The 20,716-nt window shown below is 37.4% G+C and overlaps 1 protein-coding gene across 1 annotated transcript in view; it reads right to left on the bottom strand.

The window, feature by feature from the left end:
- PLD1 (phospholipase D1) overlaps window positions 1–20,716 on the bottom strand; it is a 264,330-nt gene that overhangs the window by 222,715 nt on the left and 20,899 nt on the right. Inside the window, exon 3 of the mRNA XM_072618471.1 lies at window positions 8,510–8,636. The gene's annotated coding sequence lies outside the window, so the exon portion shown is untranslated. The remainder of the gene's footprint in view (window positions 1–8,509; window positions 8,637–20,716) is intronic.

The following is a 20,716-nucleotide window of genomic DNA, read 5'->3' as shown; positions in this document are numbered from 1 at the left end:
TGAGAATAAAATGAGATGTTATTTACAAAGCACTTTCAAACCTTAAAATGTTATATTAATGCTAGCTACTATAGCTTTTTTTTAATTATTGATTTCCTCATATGTCAAATGAAGGGATTGGTTTTGATGATCTCAAAAGCTATCTCCAGTCCTAAATCAGCAGTTTTCAACCTTTTCAGGAATGGAGACTTTTTTTTAACATTAAAGAATTTTAGAGAATCACAGAATCTAAAAGTTGGAAGGGACCTCAGGCTCCATTTTGTCCAATCTTACCTGAAAGGCATCCCCCCTCCAATATCCTCTGCGAGATGTCATTCTGCCCAAAGGCTTCCAGTGGGGGATGGAGGGAAGGATATGGGACACTACCACCATCCACAGCCACCCATTCTCTTTTAAGACAACTCTCATTATTAAGAAACTTTTCCTAACATTCAGTTTGGATTTGCCTTTTCCCAACCTCCATCCATTGCTCCTGGTTCTATCCTGTGGGGTCAAACAGAAAAAGTCTAATCTGTCTTCCATAAGTCAGCCTTGCAAGTACTTCAAGCCAGTGATCACATCTTCCTGAAGCCTTCTCTCCTACAGGCCAGCTATCACCAGCTTCTTCATTCAGTCTTAGTAAGGTATGAGATTGAGGCTGCTCACAGTTATGGCAGCCCTCTTTGGCATTTACTACAGCCTGTCAATATCTTTCTTAAACTATGGTGCCCAGAACTAAACTCAATATCCATGCTATGGTCTAACAAGGATAGAGTGCAGCGGGACTAGAACCTCATTACCCTGGAAGTTATGCCTCTTTGAAGGTAGCCTGAGACCATGTTAAACCTTTTGAGTTGCTATATAACACTGAGGTATCACAGAACTACAGAATTTTAAGAAGTGAATGAGGCCTCACAGGCCCCTGAGAGCAACATGTATCTGAAAGGAATCTTCACTATTAGATAACCTACAGATCATCTGGCCTTTTCTTGAAGAACTATCTCCAAGGATGGGTAGACAGATAGAGAGACATACAGATAGAAAGATGATAGATAGATAGACATAAATAGATAGATGGATGAATGGATGGATGGATGGATGGATGGATGGATGAATAGATGATAGATAATAAACAGATAGACAGATAGATAGATAGACTGATAGATGATGGATCGATAAATAATATATGGAAAGAGATGATAGAGAGAGAGAGAAGCAGGTAAGTAGATAGATAAAGACAGAGAGGTGGATAGATAGAGACAGAGACAGGCAGATAGATAGATAGATAGATAGATAGATAGATAGATAGATAGATAGATAGATAGATAGACAGACAGACAGACAGACAGACAGACAGACAGACAGACAGACAGATAGATAGATAGATAGATAGATAGATAGATAGATAGATAGATAGATAGATAGATAGACAGATAGATAATGGGTTGACAGATAAATGATGGATGGACAAATAGATTTTAAATAATGGAAGGATAGATAGAAAGATAGATGGATAGATGGACTGATGGATGGATGGATGGATGAAGGATGGACACCTAGATTACAGATAGATAATTTATCTTGGCACTGTGTCAAGCACCAGGAATACAAAAAGAAAAAGAAACAAGACAGTGTGAAGTGTCCAGTAGCTTACATTCTAATAGGGGAAGCTAAAACAAAGAGGAGAAGAGGTTGGGCATCCTCATGATCTGGAGGTACCAGACAAGAGTTCACTAATCACTGAGTCAGCCTCTGGCCAGAGTCACCTCCAGGCAGCTAGTATGCAGGTAGAAGGAGAAGCCACTACCTATCCAAGTGTGGTATAATTAAAAATTTCTTTTTCTACATGATACTATAAATTTTGTTGCTATTATAAATGCTTCAAACTCCAAGAACAATCTTCACTAACTTAAGTGTTCAGGGGTCTCTGGGACTCCACAGGTCTCAGTTCATCACTCATGGAACACAGAAATCTTGGCATGCACAATTTCTTCCAGATACAAAGACAAAAGAGAAAGTTGTTAACCTAAAAGAGCTAACATTCCTCTGGGGATGGAGGAGGCAGTGATATAGCATGTACACAAGATCAGTATATGCTAAATTGTCCAAAGCAGGATAGAGCATTAGCTATTGGAATGGATTACAAAGGTAATGAGAGACACAGATGAGCAGGGCTGAGATCCAGGCATGGTGGACAGCTTCTACAACATCACTGAAGCAAGAGTCCCAGGAATTCCAAGTTCAGGGTAAAGTTGGCCTCACAATTTGTCTGGAAAATAGAGGGTGTGAAAGGGGGTAAAATGAAATAAGTATAGAAAGGTCCATCAGGAACCAGGGTGTGAAGGACTTTAATCTTAGAAACAATAGTGAGCCACTGAAGTTTCTGAAGTGGAGAAATGCCATGGTCAGACTTGGTAGCTGTGTGGTGAATGGACTAGAGAGAGGAGAAGTTGCAATCAAGTAGAGAAATTCTATATACAGATTAGAGAGAGGTGAGGGCTTGAACTAGAGTGAATGGGGTGGAGATTCATGCTACTGGGGAATCAGAGGCTTAGCAACTGAGTGCATGTGAATGCAGGAAAGGGAAGAGTCAAGATTGGCTCTGAGGTGATACATCTGAATAACCAGAAAGATAGCAAGTGCCCTCAACAAAAGGAGGGAATTTGGAAGAGAAGCAGGCTTAGTGAGAAAGATGGTGAGTTCTGTGTTGGACGTGTAGTGTGGGGCATGTTGAAGCAACTCCCAGGAGACAATGGCTCCCCCTGCAGCTTTGTCACTCAATTTCTGCCACCTCAAACTCTTGTTCACCAAAGGAACAGGGATCAACTGAAAGCGGTGTTTAGGGACCCATTGAGTGGGGTCAGGGGACACAGGAGAAAATGGATTAAATCAAAGCATATATATGGCAGAGCAAGGGGGAACCTCAATGAGGGGCATGAGTAGGGAAATTTTGAGGGCAAGGTATCCCAAGCTGTCTGGCATAAGATCTGAGCTATGTGTGTGTATATGTGTGGGTGTGGGTGGGGGATGGATGATGATTAAATGGCATATGCTATCAGGAAGTAACTATTTATAGATATTAGAGAACTTCCCAGAAGAGGGGGGAAATACCTCAAAATTTTGGTTTGCTTTCTTAAAAATAATACTAACTTTCATCATTTCTATGAACAATTTGCATTTGGACCTAGTTACCATGAAGAGCCAAAACAAATATACTGTTTTAAGTGTCATGAGTATGATTACAACTCCCAAAGTCTATTGCCTATATGTACAGCCTTCTCCATTTGTTTTTCACACAACATGGCTCCCTGCTATTCATAAGCAATAGATAGACGGATAGATAAAATAGAGATAGATGAGAGAGATTCTTCATATATGCAAAATGTATATGTGTATGTATATATGGAGAAAGAGACAGATGGCATTTCCTTACCTGGGAGTCTCAAATCTATACACACACATGTGTGTGTGCATTTATATATATATGGATGTGTGTATACATGTGTGTGTGTGTGCATATACACATGCAAATTATTGGGAGGAGAGAGGGAGAATGGCGGAGAGAGAGTAGGGGAGGGGAGATGAGAGAGAAAAACAGAGAGAAAGATGGCATTTTCTTACTTGGGAATTTCAAATACATACATATACACAACACACATTTACATATATGTATGTATACATATGTACACATAAGCATATATACCCTTGCTTATACATATATATGTATGCACATACACATGTATCTGGAAGCAAGGAGAGAGAGAGAGAGGGTGCACATGCAAAGTTTCCCATGCAATGTTTCGTTATGGCATAGTGACCGGAGAGCTAGTTCAAAGCTTGAAAGACCTGAATTTAAGTCTCATCTTTGATAACATACACTTTGCTGTCTGACCTTGGGAAAGCCACTTAACTTCTCAGTGCCGTAGGCCAATAGTGTCAAACTCATTTAGAAATAAAGGTCACTAATCCGTACATAAATATCTCTGCCCATATGCAGACAGTTTTAAAATGTAATATCACCTTTATTTTATTTATCTATTTGGTTAACTATTTTCCAATTATATTTCAGTCTGGCTCAGGCACTCCAGCGTGCTGTGGACCACCATGGGGGCTGCATGCACTTCTCTCAACTCTCTAACACTAGATGTTGCAGAGAAGGCGCAGACCCGCAATGGTGGAAGATGTATCCTCACTGGAAGTTTCCTATAGCAATGGAATGGCAGGTCCAAGCCTCATCTTTAAGTCTATTTAGTACAGAAGAAAAACAAAAGCTCCAGTGCCGCTCGTCTTGAGGGCCAAATGCTAAGGAACACTAAGAAATGGGATATTTCTCTGAATCTACTTCTCTTTCTTAACTTAGGTCAAGAAATATGTCAGAATAACTGTGTGATATTATCTTAGGAACAGGAAGAAATGAAGTGAGCGATCACAGGAAACTTAGTTTTGTGGATTTCCCTCTTTTAAAACCAGTCATACACAGGCTGAACTGAAGCAGGCTTAGACCAAGCCCTTCCACCCTTCCACCTTCTCCTGTACCTGGTGCCATGATTCTGCCAAGGATGATTGACTCGGGAGGGGAGGGCAGAGGGAGGAGGACTGTCTAAGGAAGAGAAGCCCCAAGATAATTCCTAATCACAGGACATCTTGTCATAAAAATTAGTCCAGGGAGAAACCAGAGACAGCGTCTAGTGCAACTCCCCATTTTTGAGAGAAGAAAACCAAGCACAGGAGAGAGAGCATGAATCAAGAGAGTTTACTTGAGGAGGCTAAATTCAGATCCAGGTCCTCTGACTTCATGTGCTACACTCCTGTTTGTTATTAAACTTTATAAGGTATTAAGACAACAACAATGAGGAGGAGGGCAACGTACCTCGAGCTTTAAGATTTGCCAGGTGCCTTATAAATATTAATTCACTTTTATCCTCACAACAGCCCTGGGAGGTGAATGATATTTTGATCCTAGTTTTTAAAATCAGGAAACTAAGGCAGATTAAATGAACTTTCCAGGGTCCTATGGCTAGTGCCTGAGGTCAAATTTTAGAAGCATAGATGTTTTCATTATTTTTTGTTTTACAGTAATATCCATTTGATATTCATGCATCATGATTGGCTTCACCATTCCATATTTGATGGTCATTGAGAGTAGTCTGACCTTTCTGGGTTTCAGTTTCTTCATCTATGATATGGGTGTAACAACCCTCATGATTCCCAGCTCATAGGGCTCTTGGCAGGTTCAAATGAAATAATGTGCATGAAGTACTACAAAAATCAGTTATCATGAGAATGATGTGTTTTCTTCTGTCTGCAGTTGACGTAAGTAGATGGTGCAAACCCTGTGGGCAAGTGCCTGGTCTTCCGTGTCTGGAATGAACTCCCTCCCTTCTTGCCTCTTCACATCTCCCACTTTTCAAGCATGGATCATATGCCTCCTTCTTTCTGAGACATTTCTTGATTCATGTTAATGCTGGTTATTAGCATTCTGCCTCTCTACCCCCTTCTCCCTGCAATCACTCTGTACACAGTTATTGTAAGAATGGAAGTTCTTTGAGGACAGAATTATTTTGTTTTATGTATTTGTATGAGCAGGTTCTAGCCAAACTCTGTGAACATAATAAAAGTTTGTTGAATTCAATTGGATTTTGCATTTTCCCGCAGGCCCAGGGTAGACACTGAGTTACCACTTTTGTCTATTAGATTAATCATTGAAGATTCAGTCATGGGAACAAACTATGGCCATCTCTAAGTCTGGGCTTACATTCTTAACCTTATCACCCTCTTTAGGACATGTTCTGGAAAAATGATTTCACCCTTAATCAAGCATACCCCACTGTTCTCTGGTGAAACCAGATGGGAAGGACACACCTTCAGCTGGATTCTCTCCAATATCGGTTTCAAGGATTACAAAGGCTTACCAAGATAACAAAAAGAGGAGTTGCTACATCTCGGTTCTTAAAGAAAGTACAAAAAAAGAAAGGGAAAAAGTAGAAATTTCCCACACTGTCCCCGTCATTTATAATGCTCACCATCTGTTGTTTTCGGACCTTTTTAGATCAAAGAACCGTCAATAATATTTGTTCATCACCAACAGACTATTTCTTAGTGGAGTTATGAATTGGTCCAACCATTCTGGAAAATAATTCAGAATTATGCTCCCCCACCAAGTGACTGAAAATGCTCATATGCTTTGACCCAGAGATCCTACCCTTAAGTATATACTCCAAGGAGAAAGAAAGTTCTCCTATAAGAGTGGATAGAATACCGGACTTGGAGTAAGGAAAACATGAGTTCATTCTGTCTCAGAAACCTACTAGCTGTGTGATCCTGGCTAAATCACTTAATATTTTTCCCACCTGTAAAATGGGGATAATAATAGCCACTATCTTCCAGAGTTGTTGTAAACCAAATGAGATAATATATGTACAATTCTTTGCAAACTCTAAAGTGCTATGTAAGTGTTAAATCTTGTTATTACAGAAATACTTTTTGTGGAAGCATAGAACTGGATCAAAGTAGATTCCAACCAAATGTGGAATAGCTAAACAAACTGGGGTGCATGAATTATGGGGTACATAAAGGAGAATTACTGTGAAATAAGGAATAATGAATATGAACAGTGCAGAGAAGTCTGGGAAGAGTTGGTACAAAATGAAGTAAGGAGAACGAGCTGTGTGACCCTGGGCAAGTCACTTCTCTCTGTTTGCCTCTGTTTCCTCATCCATAAAATGAGCTGGAGAAGGAAATGGCGAACCACTCCACTATCTCTGTTAAGAAAAAATCCCAAATGGGGTCACAGAGAGTGGGACAACGATTAAAGTGAACCAAGAAAAGCTCATTCACAATACTGAAACAATGTAAATAGAGAGAACAGAATAAAATAAACCAAATGGTGGATAATTATAATAGCCAAGTTTGCAGAAATGAAGAACTCCAGGTGTGGAATGTTGAATATACTTTTAGGTTTTGGAATTTTTGCAGAACTGCCTTTCTTTCTTCTGTAATCTTTGTTACAAAGAATTCTGTACAAGATAGGAACTTTGTGTGACATATTTGAACATGATAGAAAGAAAAACTATGAATAAAAACATTTTATATGTTTGTGCATATGTATAAATCTAGGGGTATTACCTCCTCTCTGAATTAAATCCTTAAATGATCCCTGAAAACTGTTATTGATTACATTCGCATCATGATAGGTCTTAAAGTAGCTTAGCTCCCCCACATGTACTCCAGCAATGATCAAAAAAAGGTACCATTTCAAATCATGTAAATTATAATTATAGGAAATAATAATAAGAGAAAATAATAATAGAAAATCCAAAAAGAAATATCAATAAATTTCTCCATTCCACCTACAAAGATGAAAAAACCAAGATGGCAGCCAAGAATACCAGAAGAGATATCTTCCTGGGGAAGCCAGAACAAGCTCAGAACAGGCACCAAACTTTGACCAACACACTACCTGGGGAGGCTTCTGGTGGAGAGATACCTTCAGAACTTTCCTGGCTAGGAAACAGCCTATCACAGAACTCTGACTGTATATAGAACTTTCCAGTATTCTATGCGTAGACACATCAGGGGAAGGCAAAATCAGTGGCAGAGATAAGGAAACTGAGGTAAAGAACACACAGGGCTTAACCATCCATTCCATTCAAGAGTGTGGGCATAGGTAGAGTCTAGTCCTGGCACAAAAACCCAAATCAGGAATTGAGGTTGGATATCTGAGTAACCAAAAACCAAAAACCCCAGAAAGTATAATGAAATACTATATTTCAATGCCCAAGAAGATAAACCATGAAAAAGAAAGTAATTCCACAACAACCATGAAGAGTTTCAAAGGGGAAAGAAATGATTTGGCCTAATGACTACATACAATAAGATTACTTAGACGAAATCAATCAGGAGATAAAAATAACATTATAAGTAAAACAAGAACTCTGAGGGAAAGAATTAGAAGAAGAAAAAAATAGCTTAGAGAAGAAAGTAGAAAACACTACCCAACAGACTTTCTGAAAATTAGAATAAGCCAAACAGAACTCAATGATGTCATGTCAACAAGATATATTAATACAAAATTAAAAGATTTTTTAAAAATTAAGAAAATATAAAGTGTTTGCTATCAAAAAACAAACCAACCTAGAAAAACAACTGAGAAATCATTTAAGAATCATCTGACTCCTTGAAAACCATGTTCAAAAAGAAATAACCTATCCACTAAATTATAAGGAATCATAAATCAAAACTGCTAGACTGGCTAGAACCATAACACAAAGTGAAAATAGAGAGAATTCATGAGTCACCTCCTGAAAGAAATCTCCAAAAACTCACGGGCATGTCATAGCCAAAACTCAGAGCTTGCAAGTCAAAGAAAAAATACACAAGCAGCCAAAAAGAAAGTATCAGAGAAACCTTCAGACTAATAAAATACCTTTCAGCAACTAATAGTTGCTGAAATAAAGAAATAAATAGAAAGTCTTGGAATATGATATTCCAAAATGAAAAAGATAAATGCTTCTGACCAAGAGTTACTTACCTTGCAAGGCTGAGTGTGTTGGGTGGAAATGGACTTTTAACGGAATAGCAGACTTTTAAGCCTTCCTGATGAAAAGACCATAGCGTAGTAGAAACTTCTAACTGCAAACACAGGAGTCATGGGAAACCTAGAAAGGCAAATACATTTCAGAAATTAGAAGAGGCTAAATCATGATGTAGCAATTACCTTCTACAATGATGTGGCACTTACATTACAGAAGAAAATGGCTTCAAGGTCACAGAGACAAGTACATGAGGCAATCAGAAGGATTGAGGATGGCTTTGTTCTGTTTTGATGGTCTTAAGAGAGGAAAGAGAAAAGAGAAAAAAGGAGCATGTTTGGGAAGAAAGGGGAAGAAATGACTATGTCTCATAATTCAGTTGTGTAAGAAAAAAAGGATACAAACATAGGGGAAGTAAACGTCATGTGAACCTCACTCTTATCTAAAGTGGACAAAAGAGGACTGAACATGCCTCCACTCACGCACAAGAGTTTGGTGTACTAACATTAAATTCAATAGTGCTATGGAATGAAGCAGACTATTTTCTTGTGTTATGTTTTAGTTTGTTTTTCTCATGGTTTCTCCCATTCATTTTAATTCTTCTATGCAACATGACTAATGTGAAAATGTGGTTAATAAGAATGCATGTGCAGAACCCATATAAGATTGCATGCCATCTCAGGGAGGAAGGGATAGGGAGGGGGAGAAAATCTAAGACTTATGGAAGTGATTGTAGAAAACTGAAAACAAATAAATTAACTTTAAAAAACTCAATAGTGAAACGGAGGGATTTGGAGAAAGGGAGACTGGTTTAAGAGGAAAAGTAGTCAGAGAAGGAATAGTATGAGACAAACAAAATTTAACTTTGGGGTAGAAGTGGTTTATATAAAGGAGAGAATGAAAGGGAAAAAAGTATAAGAACCAATGATTAGATTCTGAGTAAGTGAAAAAGAGAAGAGCAAGTAAAATAGAGGCAGACAACTTCAATTATAGATCACTAGTATTAATTACATTCCTTCTTATTCACCATCTTCATTGTAAAGACAATGGCAGGGTACAAAGAAAGTAAAAAGTACAAGAGAACAGGCTAAAGGAAAATATCCAATCAGAATCAGAATCATGAATGTTAATAAGAAAAACTTACCCATTAAATGGAAGAGTACAACTGGATGGATTAGGAAGTAGAATCTAGTTTCTCTCTCTCTCTCTCTGTCTCTTTGTCTCTCTGTCTGTCTGTCTGTCTGTCTGTCTGTCTCTCTCTCTCTCTCTTTCACACACACACACACATACACACACACACACACATACACACTTTTAAAGAAAACCATAAAGATTCACATACAGTTTAAATAAGTGCCTGCAACAAAATCTAATATGTTTCAAGTAAACTCAGAAATATCCAGGATAGCAATTTTGACCCCAGACAAGAATAAAAATAGTCAAAGTTAAAAAAGATAAATGGGCAATTTATATTATGCTTCAAGGTACCACAGACAATGGAATAATATCAATACTCTGTGTGTGTATGTATGTATAATGTGTATGTATATATGTGTGTATATATACGTACACCCACAAAGACACTGAATGCCATAGCAAATGAGTGCTTAAAGAGAAATCAATCAACTATAAGAACAAATACAGAGCAAAACTATAATAGTTCAGGAGCTCAGTGTCCCTATCCAAGACCTAGACAAATATAGCAAAAATGCAATCAAGAAAGAAGTTTATGACCTGAACGGAACTTGGAAAATTAGATGTAATAGTTCTGTGGAGATTACATAGTGGGAAGTGGCAGGATATATTTTCTCAGATATACATGGCAACTTTATTTAAGTTGGTCATGCTTTAGGGTAGAACAGGGGTGGGGAACCTGTGGTCACATGGGGCCTTCTAGGTCCTTAAGTGCCCTGGGGTAGAATAACCTGATAAAAATGCAGAAAAGCATTCATTTTAAACACATTCTTTACTGACTATAATACAACAAAATTATTATTAGTAAAAGGTCTTTGGTCAAAGGACTGATATTTGAGTAGAGTCTAAATAATTTTATTCTAAAAAATTGGTAGGATAAAAGAATAAATCAGAAAAAAATAATTTCACCAAAGAAAATGACAAGAATAAAATAACATACCAACACTTTTGGGACGTAGCCAAAGTGGTTCTTAGGAAAACATTTAAATAACTATACATTTTTATTGACAAAAGAAACAACAGATCAATGAATTGGGTATGCAATTAAAAACAACAACTAGAAAAATAACAAATGAAAACTCTCAATGAAAACACCTAAATAGATATCCTGGAAACAAAAAACGATTAAAAACTCAAAGCAAACCAACATTTAACTAATAAAATTATAAACTATTTTTAAACTAATAAAGTAGATAAACCATTAACTAATCTAATTAAAAGAAAATAGAAAATCAAGTTACCAATATAAAAAATAAAAAGAATTCGTAAAGAGTAAAAAGAAAAAAGAAATTATTAGAAACTACGGTGCCCAATTATATGGCAACAAAACTGGTCATTGAAATTAAATGGATGAATATTTATTTACATATTAAGTATCCAGATTACCAGAATAAGAAACAAATAATCTAAATATCTAATCTCTATAAAAAAAGAATTTGAGCAAGTTATAAATGAACTTCTAAATGGGAAAAAAACTGCAAGATCAGCTGGATTTACAACTGAATTGTACCAAACATTCAAATAATAATTAATTCTGATATTACATAAAACTTTTATGAAAATAGTTAAAGAATAGAGCTTAACCAATTCCTTCTATGATACAAATGCAATCTGGATACCTACAACAGACAAAGCTGAGAAGGAAAAGTATGGTCCAATATTTCTAATATTCTAATGAATATTCATGCTGATATAGAATAAGATATTAGCAATGAGGCTATTAAACTATATTAAAAAGATTATGTACATGATCATGTTGGATTTATACTGGGAATGCAAAGATGGTCCAATATTAATAAAACTATAAACACCATAGATTATATTAACAACACAAACAATAAAAATCATTAACACATCAGTGGATGAAGAAAAAACCACCATGTATTTCTGCAAAAAAAAACCAAAACAACCATTAAAAAGCATAGGAATAAATAGAACTTTTCTTCTAAGTTATGCTGTTATCTCTCTAAAACTGAAGAGCTGGCATTATCCTTAATGGAGAAATGCTAGAGGCTTTCTAATAAAATCAGAATAAAGCAAAGAATTCCACTACCATCACCATCATTTTATATAATTCTAGAAATGCTAAAATATAATAATTACACAAGACAAAGAAAGCTGAGATAATAAACTGAAGCCAAAGAGAAAATAAACAATCTCTTTTGTAGCTGATTTGATGGTCTACTTAGAGAACCCTAGAGAATTAACTAAAAATTAACTAAAACAATAACTTCAGCAAAAAAGCAGAATAAAAAAAAATTAACTCACAAATCATTAGCCTTTCCATTTCTAACAAAATCCAGCAGGAAGAGATAGAAAAATAACTACAGAGTGTGTAAAATATTTGAGAGTCTACCTATAAGATACACAGGAATTACATGAATAGAATTACAAGGGATATGATTTATTTATGACTGGGTCATGCCAATATAATAAAAAATAATAATATCTAAATTATTTTACTTACTCAATACCATACCAAACTACCAAAAGGTTGCTTTGCAGAACTAGGAAAAACAATAACAAAATTCATCTGAAGGTATAAAAGATCCAGCTCTTAAGGGAGATAATGGGAAGTGGGAAGACTAGTACTAGATCTCAAACCATATGACAAAACAATAATCAGCAATACTATTTGATGAGGTTAAAAAATTAGAAAAATTGCTCAGAACACAAGATCAAAAACCAAAAGTGCATAGCATTCAATACCACAAAGACTTCAACTATCAGGACAAGGGATCACAATTCTACATAAAGTGGAGAAAAAATAGAAAGCAGTCTATCTGAAATTATGTTTAGATAAATATGTCACACCCTATGTTGTGAAAAGCTCCAAATGCACATGTGACCTAAATATTAAAGGTCATATAACAAAATATATAACTTAGACTAAGAGGAAAGGGGATTCCTTTCACAACTATGGATAGTAGAAGAGATACTGACCAAAAAGGGATAAAGAGAACCAAAAGAGATAAAGTGAACAATTTGATCATGTAAATTTCCACAACCAAAATCAATGCAGCTAAAATTAGAAAGGAAATGGTTAACTTGGAAAATATCTTTGCAGCAAATTTCTGTGAATATCCATTGCAATATATTTTTTGTAAATGAAGAACTAAAGTTAAAGACTCACCATCAGTTGAGAAATGGATGAACGAATTACGACAGATATAAAAGACTATTACTGCTTTGTAAATAATGATGTGAAGCAAATAGTAGCTCAGTGGACAGAGCACTGGCCATGGAGTCAGGAAAACCTGAGTTCAAATCCAGCCTCAGACACTTCTTTGCTGTGTTGAACCCTGGGCAAATCATTTAACCTCTGATTGCCTGACGAAAAAGAATCTCTGGAGAAGAAAATTCCAAATTACTGATATTTTTGCCAAGAAAATCCCACGGACAGCACTGACAGGCTATGGTTCACTGAATCACGGAGCTGGACATGACTGAACAAATAATGATGAAAGGGAAGGATTCTCAGAACTTTAGGAAGACTTACACAAACTGATACAGAATGAGAAAGGCAAAACCTGAGGAAAAATTTGCATAAATGCTACAATATTTTAAAGAAAAACAACTTTAAAGAAGATTTAAGAATTCTGCTCAATGCAATGATCACCCCTCCTAAGGACCATCGATGAAGCACACTACCATCTCCTGATAGAGAGATGATGGGCTCTAGAAGCAGAACAAGACTCACATTTCTTAACACAATGACATATGGGCTTGTTTTTCTTGACTCTACTAATTTGTGAAAAGGGAGGGGTTTTTTTTGGGGGGGGTGATTTGTGATCATGGTTCCCTCCAAAAAGGAAGAAATTACAGAGCATCAGTGAAACATTTAAGGGGATAGAAGACATGGGAAGATGCTTCAGAGGGCAACACAGATAAGCCAGACAGCATTAGAACTAATGTGCTGAATCAAAGATATATAAATATTTTAAATTTATGAAGTACTTTGTTTATATATTATTTATAGATCACTCCTGCTTCATAAGAGGTCTCTTACAACAAGGTATCACATTTAAGAAAAAGTAATAATACAGAAAAGATGACAAAAAAGGAAAATGACCAATGTTGGAGGGGCTGCAGGAAAACAGGAACACCGATGTGCGTTGATGGACTGCTGAATGATACACAGACACAAAAATATGTATACATATACATATATATGAAAGGTATATGTCTCAAGTGGAATCTAGGTAATACATTGAATAGAGTGTCTGGCCTGGAGTCAGGAGAACCAATTCAAATACAGCCTCAGACTCTTACTAGCAGTGTAACCTTGGACAAGTCACTTAACCCTGTTTGCCTCAATTTCCTCATCTGTAAAATGAGCTGGAGAAGAAAATGGCAAATCACTCCAGTATTTTTTGCCAAGAAAACCCCAAATAATGTCATACAGTCCCAGATGATCAATCAACTAAACAACAAATGCCACAAAGAGATCAAAGAAAGTTCCCATTTGTAGAAAATTATTTATAGCAGCTCTTTTTGTGGTGACAAGGAATTGGAAATTAAGGGGATGTCCATCATTTGAGGAATGACTGAACAAGTTGTAGTGTATGATTGTGATGGAATACTGTTGTGCTATTAGAAGTGACAGTTTCAGAAAAACCTGATGAGACCTACATGAACTAATGCAATGTAAGGAGAGCAGAACCAGAAGAACACTGTACACAGTAAAAAGAGGATTGTAAGGATGATCAAGTATGACGACTCAGCTACTCTGATCAAGACCATGATCCACGACAGTGCCAAACTCACAATGAAAAATGCTATCACCTCCAGAAAAAGAACTGAAGAGCTTGTGTGTGTGTGTGTGTTCTTTTGCAACACGGCTAATATGGACATATGTTCTGCATTACTTCACATGTATAATCAGCATCATATTGCTTACCTTCTCAATGGATGGAAGAGAGAGCTTGGAACCCCAAATTTTAAAAAATGAATACTAAAATATTTTTACATGTAACTAGGAAATTTAATGAAATGAATAAAAATATGTATATAATGCCATATGTAATGGAATTTGTAGCTGCTATGCAAACTTTTTCTTTTTTTGTATATGGAAAAGTTCAGTTTGCTGGTGCTTGTAAAATTCAGAATAACAAAAAGTGAAAAGGAAAGAAAGATCAAGTTCATAGGGAGAACATGCTCTCAGTCTTTCTGTTTTATCTGTAGAGATAATAAGCATGTGACAAGCTCTAGTGGTGATAATGTCAAAGGCTTGGTTCATTAATGGGTCACTTTCATATATACACTATATTATCTGACACCCAGGAACAGAGAAATGTAGGAGGATCTAGTAATGAAGCAAAGTATTTGTAACAGCAAGGACCCTGATATACACAAGACAGCCTGCTGTACAGGTTCTTAGGTCTACATTTCCAAAAGAAAAGCAACTTTTGAGGGGTCAACAATCACTTTAATCGAGCACATATATCATTTACTTAGTTCAGGGGAAAAGTCAGTACCCTGAACTTCAGAGAAAATACAGAGATCAACCAACAGCCAGGGTTTCCAACTGCCTGACCATAAGCAATACATACATCACAGATCAACAGACAGATCTGACTGTCTGATCATTACATACATACATAGTTACCAGAGACAGAAGCATCAACATCTGGGTTTTCAATACCTGGGGGCTCATTAGCTGTTGCCCAGAGTCTCATCTGAACAAACACTTCCAATGAGTAAGCCCCAAAGTAAAATCTCACCTCAGAGTACTTATACACTTTTCAGAACTGGAGGGCAGGACCCTCTGACCTAGTGCCTCAATAGAAATTAACAAAAGGTACTTGAGGTCTATTAATGGACCAGGAAGATCTAATTAACATTACAGTATTTTAGATAATAAACCTCATACATGATATACTTATGGCATTTTAAGATTTGCAGAGTGCTTTTCAGACAGCATCTCATTTGATCTTTTCACCAACTCTATGAAATAGGTTTATAGGTACTTAATATCCTCATTTTATAGAAGAGAAAACTGGACCTGAAAGCACTTACATGATTTGGAAACGGTCATTGAGCTCTGAAGCGTCACATTTCTGAATTAAACCTAGGTCTTCTTGAATCCAAAATTGGCCCCTCCTATCCCATCTTATCCTATCCTATCCTATCCAACCCTATCCTATCCTATCCTATCCTATCCTATCCTATCCTATCCTATCCTATCCTATCCTATCCTATCCTATCCTGTCCTGTCTTATTGGGTCCAGTCCTGCCCTGTCCAGTTCTGTCTGATCCTATCCTGTCTGGTTCTGTCCAGTTCTATCCTATTCAATTATTCTTTTCTATTTTATCTTGCTACCCACTTCCTTTCCAACGTGCCACTTTTTCAATTATTTCAATTATATTAGTAAATAACTTCAACAGACATTGTAGATAGAATAAAGTTAGATATATTAGATTTTCATTCATTGGACAAATATTTCCTCAGTGTCTACTATATACACTAGAGGAGATATAGATCTTAAATAAAACATCATCCCTATCTTCATGAAGGTTATAATTTAGTAGGAGGCTAATGCAACCATGGCAAATGCATAGAGATGCTTCTCCCTCAAAAAATGCTATGTGAGGTGGAAGAAAGGTGATTGAGGGTGATCTGAGAAGACTTCATAGGGGAAGGAGCACTTGAGTTGGGTTTTAAATGATGATTAGGAATTCAAGAGGTAAAACAAGAAGGTGAGACAGCTGGGGCATAGAAACAGTGCAAGGGAAGACCCAGAGGCAGAAGAGCACAGGGTGTGTTTAGGGGGAGAGATTAATTCAGCGCAGCTGGAACCAAGAAATAGTATGCAGCATGTCCCAAAAATCTTAATGCAGTTTTAAGCTTTAAACCATGCTAAGACTTTTGGGACTCACTGTATAAGATTAGAACTGGAACAACAGAAAGCACCAATTAAGCACCTGCTGTGTGCAGAGGATGGTGCTAGGGCTAGAGGAAATGCTCAATTTAGGTGAGATATAATCCTTGTTTTCATGTAACTTTCAATTAAATAGAAAGATAGCTACCATGAGAGGAAGTATGGAAAAAGAAGAGGGCTAAGCGAAGATCCTTGCAGAATACCAATATCAAGGAATCAGGAAGAGGATGTGGAGCCCACTAAGGAAATGAGGAAGTCATTAAGGGTAGCAGGACCATGGAACAGCAGGGGGACTGCGAACTAAGGGGGAGAGGGGTTTCCAGTGGGAGGTGAGAAATGACAGTTTCAAAAGCTAATAATAACTAGCACTTATATTATGTTTTTAAGTTTACAAAGCACTTCGCAACTAGTGTTACATTTGATCCTTACCACTGGAAGACAGGTCCTATTATTATTATTATAAAATATATATTATATATTATTACATATGTAAAATATAACATATATTTTTGTAATAATTATTATAATACCCATTTTAGCGATGAGGAAACTGATATACAGAGAAGTCATGACTTGACTAGGGTCACACAGCTTTGAATTCAAGATTTCTTCACTTCAAGTACAATGCTCTATCCACTAGGTTATCTAGTTGCCTCCTCTACTTCCCCACCCCCTCAAAAAAAACCTAGAAAAAAGTCAAAGGGAATGAGAACTGACAAAAGGACATTAGGTTTGATGATGAGATCAGTGGTGACTTTTGAGAAACTGGATTCAGTATTGGTGGGGACTGATGCAAAATTGGAAAGGGTCAAGGAGAAAATGCTTAATGAAGAAATAGAGGCATCATGGCAACTTTTTCAAAATATTTATTAACAAAGGGAAGAGAAGACATAGCACATGTCTAAGACACGAGACACAAGGTGACTATTGGGTCTTGAACCAAGGCCCTCTGGCACCACATCTGGTGGGCTTTCTTCCTGCCCCTTTATTCACTGCCTCCTTGTGAATTGTTAGTGGGTGATATTTATTCAGTTTGGCCCCTTACTTACTAAGGGCAAAAAAATTCCAATGTCTCTAACATCCACTAATTAGCATTTTAACAAGCACGTTGTGCCCTATGCTCCAAGCAACAGCAGCACACAGCTGATCATGGAGTGGTACCAGTAAAAAGGAAGGCTATGTAAACATACAGTAAATATCCAAAACTAATAGGAATGAATATTGAATTTTAAGGTAACTAATAGGTAAAATGAATCTGATAAGATAAATTCTAATACCCAGAATCAAAACTGATGAGTAAAGCACAATACCCCCTGGATAAATGACAGAAGAAATGAACAGAAAATGTGCAAAAGGAAACACAAATTATAAAAGAATATTTTTTTAAAAAATCACTTTGTTTTCCAATCAGATATGGAAACTAAAAGAACTTTGAGGTATCACATGTTACAATCAATGAAATGAAATAAATTGTTTAAAAGTGATAGAAGTTCTATGTTGGCAAGGCTGTGGGAAAACAGTCACTAATGTCATTGGTGGAACTGTAAAATGGTGCATTTTCTTTGGAGAACAATCTGACAATACAGAAGAGTTACAAAACCTCTGACTCTGAGTTACAACGACCTCTGACTCAATGATCCTACTTATAGTCAACTTAGGTGGCACAGTGAATTGAATGCTGAACCTAGAGTCAGGAAGACCTGAGTTCAAATCTAGCCTCAGCTTCTTACTGGTTGCATGTGTGACCCTGGGCAAGTCACTTTACTTTTCTGCCTCAGTTTCCTCATCTATAAAATGGGTTTAATAATAGCATCTACCTTGCAGAGTTATCGTGAGAATAAATGAAATATTTGTAAAACTTATTATTAAAGAAGTATGTTCAAAAGATTAAAAAAGCCTGCTTACACAAAAATACTGATTGCTATAACTATAAACTCCTAGAAACAACTCATAGACCCACCAGGTAAGGAACAGTTAAACACACTAGGGTATGCCAATGCAATGGAATGCTATCGATCCAGAAAATGAAAAATATGAGTCATATAAAGAAAAGGCCAACTTCTCTGATCCACCCTCAGGTCCCTCCCAGCCTCTTCTCTTCTGTCATCAGAGGTGCCTATCTCTTTGTTCAGGGAGGCTATGTTTGCTATGAGGGGAAGCAGGAGGGCTAGAAGCCAGGGTCTGGGGGAGCAGCAAGATGTTGTCAAAAGAAAACTAAATACAAATTGGGAAGTTCTGGGTTCAAATCCCAGCTCTGCCAGTTGCTGCCTGTATGATCTTGGGTAAGAGAGTTTCCACATTTGGAGAAATGAAAAGGCTAAACCAGGTGCTTTTCAAAGATCTACTCCACTTCTAAATCTACAGGTCTTAGTTGGCCATCTTTCAGAAATATGGCTTAATCAGGACAAGGCAAATTCCTTGAATGTAACTATTTTCTCTCTTTGTGTATCATCAGTTGTTGTTCAGTCTCTTTTCAGTTGTGTCTGACTCTTTGTGACCCCATATGGGGTTTTCTTGACAGAGATACTGGAGTGGTTTGCCATTGTCTTCTCCAGCTCATTTTACACATGAGGAAACTGAGTTGAATGACTTGACCAGGGTCATATAGCTAGAAAGTGTCTGAGGTCAGATTTGAACTCACAGAGATGAGTCTTCCTACCTTCAGGACCAGTACTCTATCCACTGCCCCACCTAAATGCCCTAGACTCAAAGCCCACCTTAGATATTTACTAGCTTAGTGACCCTGGGAACTCTCATGAGTAATCCAATATGGATTATAATTGTACTTACCTTGTAGGCTTATGATGAGGTTCAACAAATTACTTTATATTTACCTGTTATATATTCTGTAAATACTTCTATGTCTACGCGTAAACTCTCGAGAGAATGCAACCTCCTTGAAGCCATGAGCAGTTTCATTTTGTCTTTGTATCATCAGTGCCTAGCACAATGCCTGGTACGTGGTAGGCAGTCAATCAGTCAATAATGAATTATTAATTACCTTCTGTGCAGCGGGTACTGTGCTAAGCACTGAGAATACAAATACAAAAGAAACATTCAGTCCCTGCTCTCAAGTTGCTTACAATCTAATGGGGGCAGGAGGGAGGACAAAGCGCAAAAAGAAACTGGAGAGGGGGGAGGGCAGGAGGGCTCCTCAGAAGGAGGGCATAATGGGAAAGTCCTGACAGGAAATTAAGAGGTGGATGAGGGGAGGGGGTTGTTCCTTAAATGGAAGTTGGACGAACCTTCTACTCTAATGGAAGTTGCAGGAGCCCTCTAATCAGAGGGAAAGACCCAAGGGCACTTAATATATGCTTATTTCTTGATTGAGTAAATGAGAAAATATACATGAAGTACTCTGCAAACTGTATTAACAAGCACTGTACTAATGACCTCTTAAAAGTATTTTTCTAGACACACATTGTAAGGGTTGGGTCTTACAAGAAGACTGAGTCAACAAGACAGGATAGACCAATGGGGGTCAGTGGAGCTCAGAGTTCTAGATGGATAGGGAGGGAAGGTCAGAAAGGGATTAATGCTATAGGGAGGGCATGTAAGTAGTAGACAGGCCAGAGGGGTGTAAGTAGGTATCTGTTTATAGGTAAATAGACTTCATGAAAGCTCTATATTCGGGAAAAAAATTCTGAAGGGAAAAGGGCTCCAACGGGAAAGGCCAAATTCAAAGTCCAAGAGTTTGGAGAAGGTGGAGGCCATCTGAGGGGGACTGTCTGACCTGGGGGCCATCAGACTTGGGGGCTATCTGGGGTGGCCATCTGACCTGGGGGCCATCAGACTTGGGGGCTGTCTCACACAAAAGGGATCGCAGACAAAGGGAAGACAGATGACAAGACTGGCAATGCTGAGGTTCCCTGCCCAGGGCATGGGAGAGCCTGTACACACAGGTGGGGCTCAGCAAGCACACCTACAAGGAATACAGAAATGTGGGGCAGAGGAGCTTTGATTGCTGCCAAAGTACACCACCATGGGGAGAAAGCTAGCCTAACAAAAATATTATTGCAGCATACTTATCCAAGAACAACCACAGTCTTTTATTCAGTTAAAAAACTGAAATGATAAAAATTTAATTCAATAAGCACTTATTAATTCAGGACATACTAGTTGATAGAGCAC

The sequence above is a fragment of the Notamacropus eugenii genome, chromosome 6 (assembly GCF_028372415.1).
Source record: "Notamacropus eugenii isolate mMacEug1 chromosome 6, mMacEug1.pri_v2, whole genome shotgun sequence".
In the NCBI taxonomy this organism is placed as follows: Eukaryota; Metazoa; Chordata; class Mammalia; order Diprotodontia; family Macropodidae; genus Notamacropus; species Notamacropus eugenii.
Note: the sequence above shows the minus strand (reverse complement) of the source record. Positions and strands in the feature narration are given on the sequence as shown.